This window comes from Dermacentor variabilis, chromosome 10 (assembly GCF_050947875.1).
Source record: "Dermacentor variabilis isolate Ectoservices chromosome 10, ASM5094787v1, whole genome shotgun sequence".
Classification (NCBI taxonomy): domain Eukaryota; kingdom Metazoa; phylum Arthropoda; class Arachnida; order Ixodida; family Ixodidae; genus Dermacentor; species Dermacentor variabilis.
Window position 1 is genome coordinate 19639651 of NC_134577.1, and position 12939 is coordinate 19652589.

The 12939-nt window shown below is 46.5% G+C and overlaps 1 protein-coding gene across 2 annotated transcripts in view; it reads right to left on the reverse strand.

The window, feature by feature from the left end:
* Positions 1 to 12939, reverse strand: part of LOC142560066 (uncharacterized) — a 116045-nt gene that overhangs the window by 92482 nt on the left and 10624 nt on the right. The window contains exon 1 of one of the 2 annotated variants that reach the window (XM_075671845.1): positions 7450 to 7598. The exons of the other annotated variant lie outside the window; for it this stretch is intronic. The gene's annotated coding sequence lies outside the window, so the exon portion shown is untranslated. Of the gene's footprint in view, positions 1 to 7449; positions 7599 to 12939 lie in introns of those variants that run through there. 2 annotated transcript variants of the gene reach the window in all.

Here is a 12939-nt window from a genome sequence, read left to right on the forward strand (position 1 = left end):
CTGAGTTCGTCGCTTCGCGCCGTTATCAGGCACTGACCGGCCGGCCAGTCGACGCTGGCGCGGTACTGCTAATGTAAACTGTAGTGTTCTACGGAGATGTATAAGTTGACTTTCCTGCAGTGCGTTTTCGGCGCTCACGGACGAATCAGTGAGCCATAGAAAGCTTCGATTTATTAAAATGAAGAATTTGGGCCCATCCTCTGGAAGCGACATCTACAGGCCTCGGATAGTTGGTTTGCATTTGTAGGTTTAACAAGCGCATACTTTCGAAAGGACAGGGTAGTAGATACAAGACAAGCGACATTGCTTATAGGATTTCCTATCTTCACAACAAGAACAGAAGCACCATCTTCTAGCCATGATTTTCGAAGCGTACTTAGGCTACGGCGGGCTTTTTTCAGAGTTGTAACCGGCGTCTGCGAGGAACAAGTGCTGAACAGTGAATATTGCAAATTCCTCGTAAGGATATCAGTATTGATTGATTAACTGATTAATTAATTAATTAATTGATTGATTGATTGGATCAATCGGGAATTATAAAGTTCCAAAACTGCTCTTACACAATCTGTAAATGTGCTTTCTTCATTGACCATTTGGCATTATAGAGTGAGCACCGAAATTACAGTGCACGTACGCTATAGAACCCCCGTCTCATTCACCCGACATGCTCTGGGATCCAACCCTAGGCCTCCTGTACTAAACACCACATGCTCACAGCCCTCCAGCAAGAGCGGCGGGTAATTTATTCTGAACCCTGTTGTGCACCGTTGACGCTTCTTTGCCCATTCTCTGAGCCAGCGGATTAGTATTTTCGAGCCGCTTGGCGCAAGCGTAGCAATTTCCTGAGTATATAAAGACGACATTGTTTACGAGCCGCCAGTTCAGCCACCCAAGACAGATCCATCGCGGTAGCGGGACGAGCCTGAGTCAATATTGACGACTGCAGTGCAAAGGGGGTTGGCGGCAAACAAGAGTCCGATATGCCTGTTATTTCGAGCGGCGTGTGAGTATTTCCGGCCCTGGCTCAAAGTGCCCACTTCAGCACCGCTTGACATGCTGAAGAGGGCGATAAGAGCCATGAAGAACAACGACAAAAAAATAGTTATTATGGCTGGGAGTGAGAAAAAACGACAACGAGATACAACGAGATGCAGGAGTCAGGACATCGTTTTCTTTTTTCTGCTATTTCTACGTTAGGCTGTGCCTTATATTCATTGACACAACGAAGGCTTGAAGGGTGGAAGTTTTCAAGCGACGAACCCTTAAGTATTCAATGTATTAGCAAAGTAGAGAGAGAGGCAGGTAATATAGGAAAGGCCGGAAGGTAAACTGGACGTAGGTGGGAAGGGGAATGGGGAAGCGAGAGATAGGTACAGAGAGGCGTAGGCAGAAGTTCAATATGGTCATGTTCACAATGGCAAGGAAAGTTTTAGGTCGGGCACTTTGAAGGAAGCTTCTTTAGCTTGACGTATACACGTCATAACTGTGAACGGCAACTCGCCCTTGCGTTTTCCCTAGCCTTTCTTTGCAATGAACACTGTTTGAATTTAGACATGCCTTGTGGACATAAGCGGAAAACGTCAGTTGAGTTCATGAGTAAGCGCTGCAAAGTGACCGCATTTGTTAAAGGCAAGTCACATGCTTGTTGTTTCTAGCGCTTCCGATGTTCGCGCGCGCAACGTGAAGTCGCCGCAGTACGATCAGTGGTGTCATCTATTGAAACTGTGATGAGCGTATGTGCGGCATAATCTGACGTGCCGTCTTTACAACCCGGCACCAGTGGGAGCTGGACGTTTCACTAACAAGTGCGAAAGGCTGGGTTTGACTGCAGCCTTAGAGGACGTACAATAGCTGCTCTCTAGCGCTCAAGGACAGCCTCCGACAAACTCTCGTCGCTACTAGCAGTGACCGCGAACAAGAAAAATCCTCAGCTTGGAGTCAAAGCTTCGACAATTGGGTTCGCCTTCGTCAAGGCAACAACGCCACAGAGACGAGTTTGCTTGTCGAAACGCTGGCTCCAACATGCGAGTTAGTTCACTGCACGTCATCACATACATGTGAACCCCTTCTCTTGTCTCAAAGAAAACAGAAGTTGACAGGAAGTGATGAAAAGTGGTAAGACAAGGAACGTCGCTGAAGGAAACGTTTCGTCATGGGGACCTGTTTTCGTCAAGGCGTCTAATTGTTCGAATATCGTTGGGACTATAGCGTGTCTGCATCAAGATAACACTCTATGGCACTCACACATCGACTGGCGACTTCTCTGAGCAATACGTTACCTGCGCCAACAGTCGTTCGGACGCAGAATAGTTGCATGCTAACGAATGCGGACAAAACTTTGCAAAGCGATTTAGTCTGTGTGTATCCCTAGCTTCGCTGTGCGGTCTTTACAACTAAAAGCAGTAAGGTATAGAACTAGATGTAAGGCACATTTGAAGGGTAAAAGAAAACATAAGTTATATCTAACCAGGAGTATTCACTTTAAATTTCGTAAGAAATGGGCAGGAAGTTTGCCGCAATTCCTAAGGCTTAGGGGAGAAGTACGAGCAAGCAATACGAGGAACAGTCTCTGTACCCAGATAATGAGCAAGACTATAACTCTGCACTCTGACGTCGCGCGATCAGAAAACTTAATGTTGGAATTGGACGTGTAACTGTGATTTGGACAGAGTTTCGGAGGTTGATACTTTAATAATCCCACATTCAAGGCCATGTGTTCCAACTTCACGATTTGAGCAGTCTTGCACTAAGTAAAAAATAAGATCAAACGCTGTTTCCAGACAAGCGCGGAAAAGAAACAGTCAGCGGTGGCACAAACGCAAACTGAGCAGCACCTCAAGAAGTGCGTCAACGAAAAATCGAAATGAGTCAGCAAGAAAACGATGAAGGATAAGAACAATTCCGGCAACCATTCATGCAGTCAGGCCTGTCTCCTTTCGTGCACTTAGCCAGAAAATGCCTATATGTACGTCAAGAAACTGCGCCAACGCCACCGAGCGCGTCAACACACATAACAAAAAGGCGTACAATGAGCAGACGAAAACCAAAGCGAAGTCAAAGATGCAAAGAAGTCAAAGAACGATGCAAATAGACCACCCGCGAAGACATGGCTGCAAGGAACCAACCCGGTGTAGAATTTAAAAGGAAATATTATGTTGGGGCCATCGGGATATCTGCGATTTCTCTATTGAAATACAATGAAAAACACAAATGCTTTCGCGACACAATTGCTCAACTAATTCGAATGAAGTTTGTTGCATTTAAAAGAGGAAGTTGAATTCTGCCGGCTCTAAGAATGAGAATGCTGTTTTAGCGCGTCGAAGATTTAATGCAAATGGTCGAAAATTTGCAATTTTCAGAAATGTTCTACTGGAAAGTTTACAAATTCGAAAGTCAGCACCAATAATAGCTAACACGCTTCTGCAAACTGCATTCCTCAGAGTGTCTAAAGCGGACAAATGCGATAACTTTACAGTTTACTTGAAACTGTACAATGCTTACGAGTATTTTGCAAAATTTATACTCACAAATTAATGGCACATTTCCGAGCACTGCATAAGACGTCAATTTTGTTCGCCTTAGGTGCATCAATAGGCGTTGTTTATTGAAGTGTGATATTGTTTTTATTGCAGAATTACAAAGTTGTTGACATGATTTTTTTAGCTGCTATTTTTGCGGTTTGCAATCCTTTTTGCGGAAAAGTGATGGCTTAAGAAAAGTATGCTCCAAGTAGCCGGCAGACTAACTATCATTTTCAATGCAAAACAAGAAAGAACTCTAGTTTAGCAGAATGCGTTGTTGGGCAAGTTGGTTCATTGTATTTGGAAAGATTGGATGCGCTTTGTAGACGATCACGAGGAAGAAGACGGGACAGGCGCGGACAGTTGTTACTTTGCGCCTGTCCCGTCTTCTTCCTTGTGGTCGTCTACAAAGCGCATCCAATCTTTCCAAAAAGACAGAACTCGTCAAGACCAGTGGAATGGTTGCAGGAAAAACAAGTTTTACCTTCCCACATATCTATATATAAGAGCTCCTGAGCTTTGATTCAGACCGACTTCCCAGCTTTTCTATATATCTATGTCAACGTATCTCTCTGTCCTGGGCGTAAGCTTGCTGTTAAATTAGCTACATTCTGAATGTTTGCCAGGGGTACGTGCCCTCAAATTGCATGGCTCAAAGACCGCTCTGTCAAATTGTGGTGAATGGCCGCCTAGCGGTCGCAAAACGAACAAGACCGCAGGAGGGTTCGATTTAAGTAAGCCTTAGTTTATTAAATATAGAATGAAGGAAGACACCGCCTGTGCTTGAGTGTGAACGATGCAAGTTCGGGCTACGTTGGAGGAAAATTTAGGCAAATAAATTCCAGCGATCAAAGTAATATAGCAGCACTAAACATAAGTTGACGGAAAGCGATAATTTTGAGTCGAGTCACACAGGATTTCTTCCTAAACTCGCTTGTTTCTGTACAGCCTTTGTGAGCCAATTCCGTGCTGCGTTGAGACAAGTTTGTTGGTTTGCGCAAATATAACTCATTCCGAGTACGCCCCCAATCAACAGTAGCTCTCAATAAAAATTAAGGCACTTATAAGATTATTTGGGCATGTTCTTCAAACGAGATGGGTACAAATATATTCCTCAGTAATGCAATGTTTATTTCCATATTGCTGTAGCTTTTGAAGCAGCTCGCCTAATTCGTTGTGGAGTGATTAAAATATCCACATAACACACCCTAGCTCATTTCTTGTCGCTTTTATGTCAACAAACGCTGAAAGTTCATAAGCAGGACAAGAACTTTGTTGCGAACAGTGGTGTCTGCGAAACATGACAGTTTGCGCAACATTTCTGGAGCTTTATAACAACATGTTTGGTGTTCCCAACAACATTTTAAGGAGTTCACAAATGATCTTTTAGTATGGCCAATGGCATGAAAGCCTTTGTTTTTCTTTCTTGCAAAATAACATTGTACATACAAATATCTAAAGCATGAATACGTTAACTGTGACGTTCGCATTCAGTGGTTGCGGTGTTGTTGCCGAAGGACAATGTGCTCTCAAGGTAAACTCGGCAAACACAGATAAAACTACGACTTTGCATGCCCGATGACGACTTTTTGCGGTGTCGAAGCGGCTTCCTCTCTTGGGCTTCTACCAAAACAGTTTGGCCTTCCATGTCCTGAGTCTCATTATTGCATTTCCTTTCGTGAGCTTAGTTTGTCACACCAGGGTATATTTCTCATACTGTGTTATGTTCCCTCATCATAATTGAACAAGTCGCCCTTTCTCTCCAAGCCTCCCGTACAGTCGCTTATTCCACTGAACTACAAGTACAAACATCGTTTTTTTTTTCAGAGAGCGTATGGTAACATTTCTTCGAGCAACCTGTTGGCATAGTAAGTACAGTGCTACAACACAAATGTCGTTTGACTATGCGCGTTGGCTCAGTGACTATGGGTTTTGTAGGCATGATTGCGGATTCGCTTTCCGGATTCTACGGCATGCAAAACCTTCGTGTAGCGAGAGTATGGTGCACATTAAAAAAAGAAGCAGGTGTTTCAAACTAATACGCAGCGCCCACTATTCGTGGCCAATGGGTTGCACTGGGACGACACACACTATAAATCAAACGAGCAACTAAACGTCGTTTGTGTTTCTTTTCCGTATCATTTATCTAGTATTTATCTCAAAACAGGAAAATGAGATTATAGATGCCAAAACGCAGTGGACATTCCAACACTAAATAAAAAGTGACGGGTAACTCTTGTTAATGTGATAAGTGACGTCAAGGCCACACAGCTTGTACGTCATCTCTAAGGGACAGCTCATTTTGACCTTTACAATTTGAAATATTCCTGCAGCGTGCAGAATTCCTCAGGAGGAATCAAGCAGTTCCATGTTACAATGGCCGCACATCTGCTGACATTGGCCTACATCTGGAGAACATTTTGAGGCAAAAATACACTTCGTGGCAAATTAAACCTGTACTTCTGGCAACGCCGGATGTAACAGTGATAAATCTGGTTTCATGTCACGAGAAGCTTTACTAAAGAATCCAGACACTACGTACAAGCATGAGCTTGAACCTTTTGATGCAATCACAAATCGGGACTCACTGCTGGCTCAGTCACGCGTACACTTGCAGTTGAGTACACAGGCATAATTCATATAAGTTCGAAATTACGCACATGGGCGGGCTACATGAGATGAACAATGGTAAGTGACACAGAGGGCGCTAAAATAAGAAATCGAATAGCTCTGGTGATTCTAAGAATGATGCAACAGCTTCGATGGTAGTTCGTGGCCGCATAAAGTTATCTCCGGCTCTTGGTTTCTCACTTGACAGTGAAAATTTAAGGCGTTAGTTGCAGAAGACATACCTGGAGGCAAAGCCACGAATTGTCATCGAAAGGCATGGCTGGCACTGTTTTTCGCGTGTACTATTTTAGAACATTTCTTGGTTCGAAGTAGATTTTGCCATTGCGAGTTGCTCCGAGATGCAAAGGCCCCACAATTGAAGCTAAGGTCATGGTTAAGTGAATCGCAATCGCTGTGCGAAAGGTATTTAGACTACTGCGTGGCGTCTGACGTGAGGAAATGTACATTATCGCGCCTGTATAAGTATCTCTACAATGACTACAGGAGAAGCTGCCCTTCGCTATTCAGGTCCACGTCGGCGTCATGAATACATAACGCTACATAACTGCGAACAAGCATTATGCTGAGCATTCTTTCTTTTTTCAGAAATCATGAGACAGAGTGCGCTTTTTTCAAGAGTAACATAGTCCGTAGAACCAAGACTCTAAAGTAATGAGGAATAAGCATTCCATTTTCTCTAACATCGTAAGTCTGTGGTCCGGTTGTCTACTGTCTCAGCCTCGGTGAGCAAGATATACGCTTTACTGGAACGCAAAAGCTATGCTTCCCACAGGCAAAAAGAATTGATAGGGTTGAAACAAATGCGTCAGTCTCAGTAATAGCCTTTTCTTTTCTGCCACACATTACGCGTTGAACCAGGCTGACAACAGACCCCGTGACGCCAGAGCCAACAACTGCAGCTGACCAGCTAATAGACGTCAATGGACGCGTGATTCTATGTACGAACATTACATGGGGACCTACAAGCCAGCAAGAGCCTTATGCGAAAGCAGGTTCGATCGAGGGCCGGCAACTCGGCTGCGCCTCGCGGATCCAACCCGAGCAGCTGTTCACAACAGCGAAGCCGCAAGCTACAGGGACTTGCGCGAAGGCTCTTGTGCTGTGGCAGCAGCGTACGCCTTACGGGCTCTCTTCCAGAAAGACGGCGTGAGCGCGCGCAGGTCTTACCAGGTGCCACAAAAGACATCATTCTTTTCGCTACTGGTACTGCATTCGAGTCTGAGCGAGCTAAACTGGCGATCTAAGCAAATAAAGGAGCAGGACAGACATTAAAGAAAGAAGCAGGAGGCAAACAAACCTTGGAAGCTGGGACGACCGAACCAGTGCGGCGCGCAAGGCTTCTTTCTTTTTTTTTTTTTTCCTCGAGCAGCTGCGCCGACGAAACAGACCCTGACGCCAAGCGGCGGGAGTGAGCGCCTCCGCTCGAGTAGTTTACGTGGCCAGCGAGGACTTCGGCGTCGAGAGTTCGTTTCGAGTGACGCGCGCGCGTGCTCTGCGGTGACGGAACTCAAACCCGTAGCCTCGACCCCAAATTGCCAGGTGCGTCGCTCCCTGGGTCGCGGTGCCTGCCGGCCAGCCGTCATCGCTGTTCGAGTGCACCTGACACACATTGCGCGTTCTCCCTCCGTGTCGACCGCGCGACTATGATGTACTTTCTTTTTTTTTTGTCCGTGTTTGTACAACTATATTTCTCTCTCTCTCTCTCTCTCTTACTTTATCTTACCTTCCACGCCAGCGGTTTTGCGAAGCAATCCTCGGCCCGCGCGTGGAACGACACTTGCGAGCATGTACGTGAAGGCGACCCCGAGCGCGCGCTTTGATCGCTTTGTGAGTGGGGCGCAAGATTTCGCCGCCTTGTTCGCACGACCGTTGTTTTGAACATGAAAACGCTACCAGTCCGTTGTTCTGCTGATTCAGTACCTCGCTATAGCTGTACTTCCTGCTCACGACATCACTTCTAAATATGTACACAAGGAAAGAGAGAGAGAGAGTGAACAGGGAAGTGATATTCGAAAAGCAGGGAGCTTAACTGGAAGGAAAAACATACGCTTTGATAACCCACACTGGGGGAAGGGAAGGGAAGAAAAGCGGAGAAGGTAAGCACATGCATAAAAGAGAGAGATATAGAGAAACACATGCACAAACAAAACAAAATGGCGTGTTAGTCATTCCATGTGTTCGCCTGAACGCATTTAGGAACTTTACTAGCGCATTCGTTGCCTTCTAATGTATGGCCTTGTAAGCCGCCATTCCGAAACTGTCCTAAATGAAAGGGAAGTAGCCGGCGGTCGAGGCATGTTAGCGTGGTCGCGAGTGACCGACTCCGGGTGTTGTAGCGAGGACAACTGCAAAATAATAATAATAATAATAATAAACTTGTTAATGGTTTTCTCGCCGCCGCACTCACCGCAGGCAGCCCTCTCGGCCACTCCGATGCGTCAATTAAAGTGTTCGTAAAGGATGCACCCAGCCACGTTCGGGCAAAGGATATTCGTTTGGTTCGACAAAGCCCAGAAGGGTAACGGAGGATAAAAAAATTGGTAACATGGGTAACAAATGGAGCCAGGCAATTCAGAACGTTGTGCAGGAAGCCTGGCGTGTTCCACATGCGCCACGCGGCATCACGCGCGCAAGCGTGCGGATATTCGTTGCTTCACCTGTTCTTCATAACGGGATAGGTTCTAGCTTGATATCTTTGTCAGCACTCCTAACAGCTCCGCCGCCATATTTGCTGTCCATGGTGCCACAGTGACCTGGAAGCCGCTAGAAAGTGACGTCATCTCCTTTTTCGAAAGTTGATGATATAAGCATCTAATTTCAAGAACCAGCTGGCGTGATTCCCACTGTAGGGCGAATAGCAAACATTGCAGTGCTACCTTGGAATCATGACAAAAAGACACGCACAAACAAAATAAAACTTTAAAAGGCAAGACGTTTCGGCTTCACGCGGAAGCCGTCTTCACAAGAGCCCACGGTGAGCAAGGCTTCCTTATGGAAGCCAAAACGTCTTGCCTTGTAATGTTTTATGTGGCTAGTGTATGTCTTTTCTTTGTCATGTTTCATCCCGACCAGACGGGCTTCCGCCGAACTCTCGATTATATCTTAGAATCAGTGAAGACAACGCCTTTCAGAGGTGGTTGCTCAGGAATAACACGATGTGTGCTGCGAAGAAAAGCAAGCTCTGCAGCAAAGGGCGTTGTCCGGTGAGTGGCCTTAAGTTTTACGGTGATGGCTTTTGCAGGGATCATAGACTTTGCCGATTCGCCCACAGTGATCGAGTCATGAGTATAAATCTGAATATGGTGTTTGTACGTTTTGTGCACCATGAGACAAGGTAGCTGCGTGAGAGATAGCGACAGGAGCGCTGCTTTCTTTCGAATATCTTTCAACAAGCTACAAGACAACAACCTAAACCGTATGGCGCGGGCCCTGAAAACTTTGCGTTGCCGTCTGCAACCGGCAGAGTGTGTTCGTAAGTTAGCAGCTTGGCGCGTTCAACACTGGCAGGCTCCGCCTAATCAAATCCACAGTCGTCCGCAGACAATTATAGTCTCGGCCCGTTTACAAAAACTGAAATATCCTATAGACTCTACTGTAACTTCGATCACTGATACAAATTTTCTAATTGGACACCTGGGCGAGTTGATTGACATTCATTTTCTTCGCTTGAAGTGCAACACAGACGTAAGGGCGCACAAGAAGGACATAAGGTCGGAGCTCACTAACAACCGACAGAACTACTAAAATAAAGGTTGTTAGTACCTGTCCTGTGTCCCTCTTCTCCGTACGTCCACGTAGCGTAGCAAGCAAAATGAATGCCATCCTGCAAAAGCTTGAAAGACCGCCTTTTGATATTTTTTTTTGTTCTCCGTTGTTTCTAGATCGGATAAACAGCCCTGTGTTGGTTCGCATATGCCATCGAGAAAACTGGTTTAACGTATTTAAATATAAGATGTGCCTCGTGAGTATTTTTCGAATTTTCGGAGTTTTCGTTTATGGCAGCTCCATAATGGCCAACTCTAACACCCAGAAATGACAGCTGGGCAATTACTTTTCAATAAAGGCCATACTTAGTCGAAACGTTTCGTAAACTTAAGCATAAAGTTGTTCTCCAGTCGTTCCATGTTGCATCGTAATCTTGTTGATCCCACCAAAGCGTAGCGGGCGCATGTCAGTGATGTGAATCGTTGCTGCCATCTCGCCAATATGGCGCCAGGCTTCTACCACGACGAGGCCAAACGATCTCACCTTTTCATCTTGAACGCCTGCCCCATATCCGCAACTTAATTCTTCCACTCCTCCGTCGCAGTCGTTCCAAGCTCTCTCTTTGTAATTTCCACACATCTATTCCAGCTCTGCTATTTGAGCCACTCGTACATTCGGAATCTTGCATTCCCTCACTGGAACGCCCCTTAAAGAAGTTCGAATAGATTGTTGTGCTAAACTCCCACCACAGAAGCGCCGAAGAAAAGCTAACAATAGATACCCAGCCAGACCTACGTCGGCCCTCAATCTGTGTCCAAGGATTCTACTGCCAACAGAAGGGCAATTGTACGTAGTAGATGAAACACCTAATACGGCATATCCACTTCGTTCGGCAATTAATGACACAGGTAACCAAGCGCAAGTTAGGCCTGAAATGTATTGTGAAAATTAATAGAAGAAGCTGTTTGCTCACGCATAATGGATTCTTTTCCACGTGTGACCCCTACACGTACATAGCTCGCGAAGCTGCAAGCCGTGCTCCACAAATGTCTGCGGATAGAACTGGGGGTTCCGCCATACGCACAAATGAGTGAAGTACAAGCAACAGCACTGTACATTACTCTTGAAGAAAAACCCCAAGCGTATCGCCAAGCGAGACATCACCGACTCACCACGCCTACTCAGGGGCCACGCCATTCTGGATGGCCTTGGGTATGAGATTGCACACCTTACACCTTTTCCCCCAACCCCGCTACCACGAGATTCGATGCCACGGATCGATGTGCTTCCGATTTCGTGGAATACGAGCGCCGATATTCGCCAGGACTGCCGACAGGCCCGCGCCACCCATCTAGCTATACCACTGCACACCACGTACTATGTAGATGCTGCCCATACACCAGAGCAATCAGTTACAGCAGTAGTGGGCCCTACGTATTCCTCCTCAAGTTCTTAAAAACGTGCCAACTTCCATGAATGCTGAGACATGGGTAATCTCAGACGCCATATATCCGCCAACCCACTCATGACACCGACACAATTACTATACGATGCGACAGCCAGGACACCTCCGAAATCTCGCACTACATTCTCTTCCGGGCCACCTTCGTGCCGACCTAAATACACACGTCTTCTCATCCAGACCTCCGGGTCCTCTTGGAATGAATTCCTGGCCATCGGGGGATAGAAGGCAACGAACAAGCCCATTCGCTAGCCTGCGTCGACATACCGAGCATCCCACTCCGATGGTCAGAAGTCTACTCTCTTAAACTTTGTAAAGCTGAGCACCGCTAGCAACGCCACGCTCGACTCGAAGAGGCCCGCGAATCTCGCATACTTCGTCATACCTCTTTCCACACGCAGAAGCATCTCTCATCAGACAATCACAGACCCTCACTCTCCCTAATTATGAAATCATTCATCCTATTAAACGCAGTAGACCAGGCGCCCCAATCTGTCAGGTCTGGGGGCAGCATGCTAATGCGGTACACACGTGCTGGGAATGTCCATGTGCCATATCCTTGCCCCGCATCACCAAGCATGACAACATCCCACCGTCACTGCTTTACACCTAGGCTGGGCCGCACCACACCAAGACATGCGCCAGACCATCGCCACATCCGCCATACCAGGGGGACGATCGCACCCGTCGCCAATCTGCCACCGTTGAGCGCCATCTCCACCATCGGGGACGACTCGGGCTAGAGTCCTCATGCAATCAAGTGTTTCCCTCCCTTTTTCCTTCACTGGAATCGACGAAGCACCACAGAACACTGGCCGGGTGCATTTTACTGTACCGTAAGCCTGTCCCCTTAGCTTGGTTGGCGTGAAATTGCGGCACGCAACTGGACACCATTCAAGTGCGTCCATAGTGTATGGATTATGCCGGTCATTTCTGTTTGCACGTAGTCAAGATGCAGAAACAAGTTCCGGGGCTTCAGTTTGACCAGCACTGTTTTTACAAAACCGAAGTGATATCTGTAAAGAAGTCTAGCACTCCACGAAACAAGTATCTCAAGTGATACTGAATAGATGTGGCGATTTAAAAAATCAGCTTCGACGTAGATAGGCCCTGGCCTAACACGCAGAGGTTGCACATTGCCTCCCTCATGCAATCAGAGGGATGTCGATCAGAGGGACGAGAACTGTGTTGTCCTCTTGATTATTGCGTAGTCCCACATGACAGCTTCATCCCTAGCACCACTGAATGTCAGGCACAGTGGATCTTCAAGCCCGAAGATTTTTAGTTGTGCTCCAACTTTCCTTCAAACCTATCGTTCAGCGTTACACTTAACACACTGTGACGCGCGCAGCGAACGCACTGAAGTTCTTCTTTTGCGTTGTTTTCGCCAGGAACTTCCATGAACGCGCCAAGTCACAGAAGGTTGAGCGGCTAACGATGGGGGATCCCCCTTGTTACCTATCTTGTAGCTTGGCCGAGGTGGTTGTGCAGCTTCGTCTCTGAGTTCTTGCGAATATCCGTCATGAGGCGATAACCGCATGTTTCACTGAGGCATTCTTTCAGCACTTTCAGACTTATTTCCTTAGCAAAGCCTTCACCAACTATGTGAAGACAGCACAA